The sequence below is a fragment of the Silurus meridionalis genome, chromosome 4 (genome assembly GCF_014805685.1).
Source record: "Silurus meridionalis isolate SWU-2019-XX chromosome 4, ASM1480568v1, whole genome shotgun sequence".
Classification (NCBI taxonomy): Eukaryota; Metazoa; Chordata; class Actinopteri; order Siluriformes; family Siluridae; genus Silurus; species Silurus meridionalis.
Window position 1 is genome coordinate 11805404 of NC_060887.1, and position 8835 is coordinate 11814238.

Sequence of the window (8835 nt, forward strand, 5' to 3'; positions counted from 1 at the left end):
TCTACTAGCCAAGAGAAATATAACATACAAAGTTTATCATAGGAAGCATACTATATGTACAAATACTGGTGCATCTCAATAAATCAGAATATCATTAAAAAGTTGATTTATTTTAGTAATTTGATACAAAAAAGTGAAACTCGTGTATTTTATAGATTCATCACACACAGACTGATATATATTTTAAGTGTTTGTTTCTTTTGATTTGGATGATTTTGGCTTACAGCTAATGAAAACCCAAAATTCAGTATCTCAGAAAATTAGAATATTGTGAAAAAGTTCAATATTGGAGACTCATGGTGTCCCACTCTAATCAGCTCATTAAATCTAAACACCTGCAAACGTTTCCTGAGATGGTGTCTCAGTCTGGTTCAGGCTACACAATCATGGGGGAACTGGTTGGCTGGACAGTTGTCCAGAATACGATCATTGAGACCTTGCACATGGAGGGTAAGACACAAAAGGTCATCGCTAAAGAAGCTGCTGTTCACAGAGTGCTGTATGCAAGCACATTAATGGAAATTTGAATGGAAGGAAATAATGTGGTACAAAAAGATGAAATGAAGCTCATTCAAGAATTTGGAAGAGAATCACAAAGAGTGGACTGCAGCTGGAGGCAGTGCTTTAAGACACACCACACACAGACATATCAATGGGCTACAACTGACGCATTCCTTGTGTCGAGCCACTACTAAACCAGAGACAACATCAGAGGTGTCTTACCTGGTCAAAGGACAAAAAGGACTGGACTGTTGCTCAGCGGTGCAAAGTTGTCTTTCAGATGAAAGGAAAAAAAAAATCTATTTCATTTAGGAATTAATGTTCCAGAGTCTGGAAGAAGAGATAAGAGGCACAGAATCCAAGTTGCTTGAGGTCCAGTGTAAAGTTTGCACAGTCAGTGGGGGTTTGGGGAGTCGTGTCATCTGCTGGTGTTGGTCCACTGTGTTGTATCAAGTCCAAGATCAGCACAGCCGTCTACCAGAAAGTTTTAGAGCACTTCATGCTTCCCTCTGCTGACCAGCTTTATGGAGATGCTGATTTCATTTTCCAGCAGGATTTGGCACCTGCCCACACTGCCAAAATCACCAAATTTTGGTTAAATGACCATGGTGTTGGTGTGCTTGACTGGCCTACAAACTCACCAGACCTGAATCCCATAGAGAATCTATTGAGTATTGTCAAGAGGAAAATGAGAAACAAGAGATCAACAAATGCAGATGAGCTGAAGTCCACTGACAAATAAACTTCCATACCACCTCAGCAGTGCCACAGACTGATCACCTCCATGCCATGCTGAATTAAAGCAAAAAAAGGCAGTAATTAAAGCGAAAGGAGCCCCTACCAAGTATTGAGTATATATACAGTAAATGAACGTACTTTCCAGAAGGCCAACAATTCACTAAAAAAATTTTTTTGATTGGTCTTATTAAGTATTGTTTTGAGATAGTGAATTGGTGGCTTTTTGTTAAATGTGAGCCAAAATCATCACAATGAAAAGAAATAAACACTTAAAATATACCAGTCTGTGTGTGATGAATATAAATAATATACGAGTTACACTTTTTGTATTGAATTACTAAAATAAATCAACTTTTTATTTAATAAAAAAACTTTTTAATATTCGAATTTAGTGAGATGCACCTGTATATCTGGACACATGACACATAGGATTCACAAGTCTGATTCCTCATTTGGTCCTTATTTCCTGGTATGATCACCTCCACTCTTCTGGGAAGATGTTCCATTAGATTGTGGAGTGTCTTTGTTGAGGTTTATGCTCACGGTTTTAGGAAGAAGCACATATGGCTGAGAAATTCAGGTGTCTAAATGAATTTGTCCATAGAGTGTATTATTTGTAAAATTTAACTTTGTATTGATTGTCTATTTAAATCTACTGAGGAGCATTGCATGTTCCTAAGTATTAACTAGACTGATTGATCATATTTTGCCTCCTTTAGGCTTGAATACAAGTTTCAAAAGGTCAGACTGAACACTTTTTGAGGAACTGCAACAGGTAAAACATCTGACTGATGGAAGTGGTTTCCAGATTTACTCTGTATGTTGAAAAGCTTATAAAAACATACACTATAACTTCCACCGTCCACAAAGATCTAAAAACCAATAGGAACATGTGTGGGAGATTTCAGGTCGACATGTTTAATAGTGCTCGCTACCACCAGAAACCCACAATGTACCTGAAGAAATATTAAATTGATGTTCATCCAGTGCTGTTCCAGACACTTGCTAAAACACCCTCAATTGTGGCTTGCCCTTCATTTCCCTACCTTTGTGTAGTAAAAGATTAGACCCAAAAATCCATAAGAAAAGTTTTTATCAACATCTTGAATTATAATTATTTTTTGACACTGATGTTTCCAGTAGTTTCCTGCTTGTAGACAGTATAAGGCTTATTTCACTAATATTTAAGATTCAGGACCAGAGATGGTCCTGGTACTGGTACAAAAAAAATGAACTTCAGACAATTTCTATATTGCAGCACATGCACATGTAAGAATTTGATCATACATACCGGTCATTAAATCTGTACACAATACATATGCTACATCCACATGCTGCCATCTCTTGCAAAGATTAGCAAACCATTTGGCTGATAAAAAGAACATTACATGACCTATTCTCTCAATTTTTTTCTTTATATTTGGAGTTCATGGGTCACCGCCAATCTAGTATGACCCCTTGTCAGAGAGTATACTGTCCAGATTGCACAAACAGTTTCAGTCAGGAAAACCTTTAAACTAGCAGACCACTCACGAACATGGCAATGTCCCAGGGCACACAAACACAAACATGGCAGCATTGTTGTCAAAGTGCACTCATTGGGCTGCAGGGTTGCACATCAATATCCAAAACAACTCAGCTAGTCAGATCAGCATTTTACTCAAGCTGAACATGAGAGCTTCTTAGTTCTCAGTTTCAGAATCAATTAAACAGTTTGTCTTTTAACTATGGTAAAGAAAACGAATTAAATACTAGGCTACTTTTTATTGACTGGTGTTTGTCTAGTAGTCGTGTAGCACCTCGTACAGTGTTAACCAGTATTTAATCAACACTCTGAAATTCACATTTTTGCCAAATCAGCAAAAGTTCATATAAAAAGTTATACTTATTTGTAAAAATGTAGGAGTACTAGTAATTCAAAAACAGCAAACAAGCCTATTGTGATTGTCAGGTGTCCAATTCTATTTATTTTTATTTGTAAAGTTGTATTTCCTTTTAACAATGGATATTGTCTCAGCAGCTTTGCAGAGATAAAGCGGTTATAAAAGAATGTATATATGTTTGTAATAGTGAGATCCCTGAGATGGCATGAGGAAAAAACCTTGAAAGAAACCAGACTCAAAAAGAGCCCATTCTCATCTGGGTGGTACCGAATGTCCATTCATTACAGTTCCATCACTTTCGGCTGCTTCAATTAGGAGTCGCCACAGCGGCTCATCCGTCTCCATACTACCCTGTCCTACCTCCCACCCCCTCTTTGGTCTTCCTACTTTCATTCTTCCTGGTGGCTCCATCCTCAGTATCCTCCTACCAATATACTCCATATCCCCTCTCTGCACATCACGTCTAAAACATCTCAATCACACCTCCCTCACTTTGTCCCCAAAACATGCTACATGCAATGTCCCTCTAATAAACTCATTTTTAATCCTGTCCATCCTTGTCGACCCTAAAGGAAATCTCATTCATATATATATATATATATATATATATATATATATATATATATATATATATATATTCAGTTTATATTTACATGTATGCATTGGAGCATTCCGCAGATGATATTATTATTTTTATTTATTTATTTTATATATTTTTTTAAGACTACATCCAATCTGTATTGCTGCAATGTAGTTCCACTGTTGTAGAAGTACTATAGCTGTACTGCAGTAATACTGTAGTTTAGCATTAGTTGTATTGCTGTTATACTGCAGTTTTATTTTATTAACAGTTGTACTTTTAACTGACATCTTAATATGTATACTGAAATACTTCAGGTTTTTTTTTCCCAAAAAAAAGCAGTTAACGAAAACTGCAGTACTGCTATTATAAATCTTGAAATCAACTTGAACTCTGAGACTGGGTCTGAGTCCTGAACAATAATTGGGAATCTGTTCCATATGTGTAATAATAGGTTTTGTAAGATTGTAGACAATTCCCACAAATCTCAGAGCAACTTTTTCCAAATTTCTTTTGGCCAATGGGCTCACCACATGAATAAACACAAGACTTAGATTTGATCGTTCCTCAGTTAAAACATTGAATATTTGTTCTATGTTCTATTGTGTATAAAATAAGGGTTTATGAGATGTTTTTACAGAAGCGTAATTTTTCACAGCGTTCTAACTTTTTTGGGAATTGGAGTTGTAACTTTATTTTGCTACCCAACCTTTCCCTACACACACACACACACACACACACACACACACACACACACACACACTGTCACACCAAATAAGTTGCTGATTTGTTAAAGCAAAAATGGTTTTTTCAGCAAGTAACCAAAATAATCACCATATACTGTACCTCTGTATGAATTGTATGCAATCATGAATTTGCAGTGTGTGCAGTGAATGTAAATTCAATTCAAATTCTAATTTTAATGGTCACATACACAACCATACAGTGGCCAATAAAAGCAGACTCCACTGACTTGATCATCGGCAATGGTCAAGATGATGATGTTTATGTAATACATACAACCACATCAGATCACAACCAATACTATATAACCCATGACTTTACCATATATAAACTGGTGGCTCTCAGCTCTCAGCTTTCAGCTACCGTTATGAAGTAACGATGGCCAATAGCACTTAAATATGTTCCAATCCAATACCAAGTATTTTTAGAACCAGTATTTTCCCAGTTCAGTTTTATACAGCAAAAACAGAGTACAATGGATTGGACTTCTCTTCAGAAAAAAAAATGTATCACACAAGCTTTAAACCAAATATAATTCATCACACAAACCATTTTCAAACTGTCTTATCATGTTTGTACCTTCCTTCCCCTTTATTCTGAAAAAAAAAAAGAATGCTGACATTTTCCTTTTTGACTGATCGATTCTCCCACTTTGAAATAATTCTCTCAGAAAGCACAGATGATTTGATAATCCCAAGATATATGACTGAGCGACAGAACACTGACATGTTTGTACAATGAACGGTGGCACAGCGGAGGAAGATAAAGTTCCTATACACGTTAAAAATAAATATTCAGCTTATTTGTTTACAAAATCCCAGATAGGATTGATATTTCAGTGTAAGAATCAATTCACTTGAACCAACACCAGTACTGAAAAGATCGATTCCCCCCATCCTTAACATGCAGATAGTGAGTTCAAATCCCTGCAGCAAAGACCCTTAATCCTCATGATAACAGTGTTGCCTTTAAGAGTTAAAAGAGTTCTCGTGTGAAATCTGTATCACGTGTGCGCATAACCAGTGCATCGAAAGTTGCTTGTAAGGAGATTTGTATATCTTTTCAGCATAATGAGATCATTAAGATTCTCTCTTATGAACAGAACAGCTACAATGTGAGCCAGCATGCTTTCTGATAATCATCACTGATAATCACAGCAAATTCAGAAGGACCTTAATTAAGGTGATTTAGAGAAAAGCGGCTACACAGATTTATAAATGAAACAGAGATATAAATGTTAAAAATTTGCTTTGCTTCCAGCATTCTTTCATTGCAGCATATCTTTTTCTCAGTTACATTCGAACCCAACGACAGTTAATTGCACAAGATCTATTCAGTTCTGTTGCTCAGAAGCTGTTATTATATTCGTTTTAATTACAAATTCATTCACAGAGAGTGAGAGTGATATTACTTTCGCTTCCTCTTGTCCCTTAACATTTACAATATTCCTTTTCATTCCCATTGTTATATATCCATGTTACTGTAGATTTGGGAAAACCTGATTCATCAACAAAACAAGCACAGACGTGGCCTATTCTGCCTGTGTTCTGATATACCTATCTACAGTGGTGGGCCGTCAGGGTCAGCAAAGCCTCTCTGTTGGCCTAAACACTATCAGAAGCACTAACCTACATTTACAACCTAAATTCTAATATTTGTTTCATAAAATTGTATTAATTTATTCCCAACAGTTTATTCTCCTTATTTCGTAGAGTTTCTCTTGGCTGCACTGCTTCAGGTATGTGTATGTAGATGTTAGATTTTCTGTCCAATCAGATTTCAGTCTCTATGTGCTGCCATATCAATCTAATCAGCCCAAGGACTTTAAAGTCAATACTGCTGGCCCTTTGACCATAGAGAATATTATGAATTGGTCTGTTTCTTTAACCAATCAGATTTCATATTCTTCTCACAGGGCAGCTAGCTGGCCCAAAATAGCGTCAGCATTTTTCCGTCCTCTGATTGGTTGGTCAGAGGGAAACTGTTACAGCCAAGTTTGACTGGCAAAACACATCTGTAGTGATCTGCACACATTAATGCATCTGAATTAGACTTTTTTATGCCTACAGAGGAAGATAAATTTATTTGGTCTTAGACATACTTAAAAATCCATTTTGAAGAAAAGCCAGAGATCGTGAGAATAGGTCGGCCAACCCCCGAAGCTAGCTAGTTTGTCTCGTGAAAGGGTTTGTTCTCCACTTGCAGACCAGTAAATATGAGTAGTACCACTGGGTTACAGCCTCTGAGGAGCGGTGCAAATTATAAGTATGCATCTCTGGTCTGTTGTAGTTTAGAGGTTTGGAGTCTTAACTGGGTTTCTTGCTTTAGTAAAAGGGTGTTTACCCTCCATATATGAAATGTCTCTCTCTCTGTAATGCCACATGTTGTTATATTGTGTTTTTGTATTGTTTAGATAGTTTCTATAATTGCAACATGATAGTGTAGGGCGGGGAACCACCCACTGGTCCAACGGCGGTTTCCAGAGGCGTGGCGAAGGATTCTCGCGCGTTCTAATCTTTCCTTTCACATTAGATAATAAGATTTGGATTAATATATTACTTCATTTTTGTTATTGACCTCTTATCTGACTCCATTTAGATAAAACAATAAATATTTGCATAGGTTGTTATTTTACTAATAGTATAATTTTGATGGATGTTTGTCTAGTTATTCTGATTAAGCTCTGGCATTACACTCGTTCATTCGGTTCACACAGTCGCACAAGATCCTAGTATGGGCCCTATAATTAACATACTGGTCAACGGTCATAAGCGAATCAGTATTGGTCGCTGCCAGAGGTTGGACTATATGCTTAAGCCGCTCTCTGCGTGCTCAACTTTAAACATACTTTATTTAGTCCCCTTAGAGGTGACACTTAATTATTACAATAATTATTTCTAACCACAGATAATGAATAGAATAATATTGAAATAATCAGAGGTTGAGGCTGACCCTATTTAGAGTGATTAGAAATGTTACTCTAAACGGAAATACATATTGTTAGCCTCCACGCTTCTAAGTACACTTAAACTAACGCCAAGTGCTAGTCGTATCTCTAAAATCCTCAGTTGATGTGTTATTCACTATCTAACTGGGATTTAGGCCGATCCTAGCCTGATTTCCAGTCCTTACGGTAACTGCGGATGCAACGTTATTACTTGCAGTGTCAACATTTACCGAGCAACACAGAATAAAATTAAACATAACAATTTATTAACCAGGTAAGAAAATCACAATTCAAAGCCAATTTATAGTTCAATTAAAATAAAACATAAATACAAACCAATAGTATTTACATTTAAACAGGAAATATAAACCTTTCATACCTGGTACGAGACTACACACAGTAATCGTGGGATATCTGTTTACAGATTCCCTGAATTGTTGGTCAGTTCTCCTTAAATACCCAGATAGAGTAAGCATTATGTAAACATTATTTAGTCATGGAAGTTTGCATTGATTGGTTCTTACAGACCTGTGGGAGGCACCTCGCCTGTATACATCTGTAGTGGGCACGCCCCTTGTATAGAGTTATGTTTTCTTTAACTTTATTAAAACCTTTTTTTATTATTTGTTCTATTGCTGTGGGAATGGGACCTGTGTACCAGTCGCGATAAACCTTTGTAAAGAAATGAAACATGAACATTTTCTGTCGTTATTTACATGTGATATGACCTTTCTTACACATAATCATCCGGTGTGCTGTAGAATGTTCTGTGTTGAGGATGTAACAGGAAAAGGAGGGGAAGAGGGGTCAGACACTTGTCTGCAGATCCACCATTTGTATGGAGATGTGGTGGTCAAGACCAAGGGTAGCTCTCCGGGGAGCCTACTGTATTCCAGGAAATGTTCTGGTTCTCGAAAGGGGGGTTGCGGGGTCGTTAGTCCCCTGCCGTGAGTCCTGGAGGAAAACGTGTTAGGGCCCACATCCTGGCCCACACCCCTCTCGGGCATCCATGCTGTGTTCTCGGGGGGGGGCCGACCTTTTGGTCAGGATCAAGCAAAAGTCTTACAGGTTTCCACTTGGCCCCGTGGTAATTTGAATAGGGTACCTGCGGGGTCAGACAAAGCAATTTATTTATTTATTTATTTATTTTTTAGAGTCTTTGGAACACGGGTATCTGCAGTGGGCTGAGGGCAAGGCGGCGTGTGTGGATTCTTGTGTAGATCGTATGAGGTGTCTGAAGTAACAGCACTGGAGCATGGTGAAGGTGAAGATCAGGGCACTGCCAATGGCACATCCCCGGAACATCCAGTCCCACCAGGTGTAGGTGTACTGTGCTGACCGAGTGGATGAACTGGATAAAAGTTGTGCCGTCTTCGTGCCAGGTTGGTTTCAACCTGTGCTTGGTTTAGGTGGTATTCAGTTTGCAGGATCAGTCTTTGTGT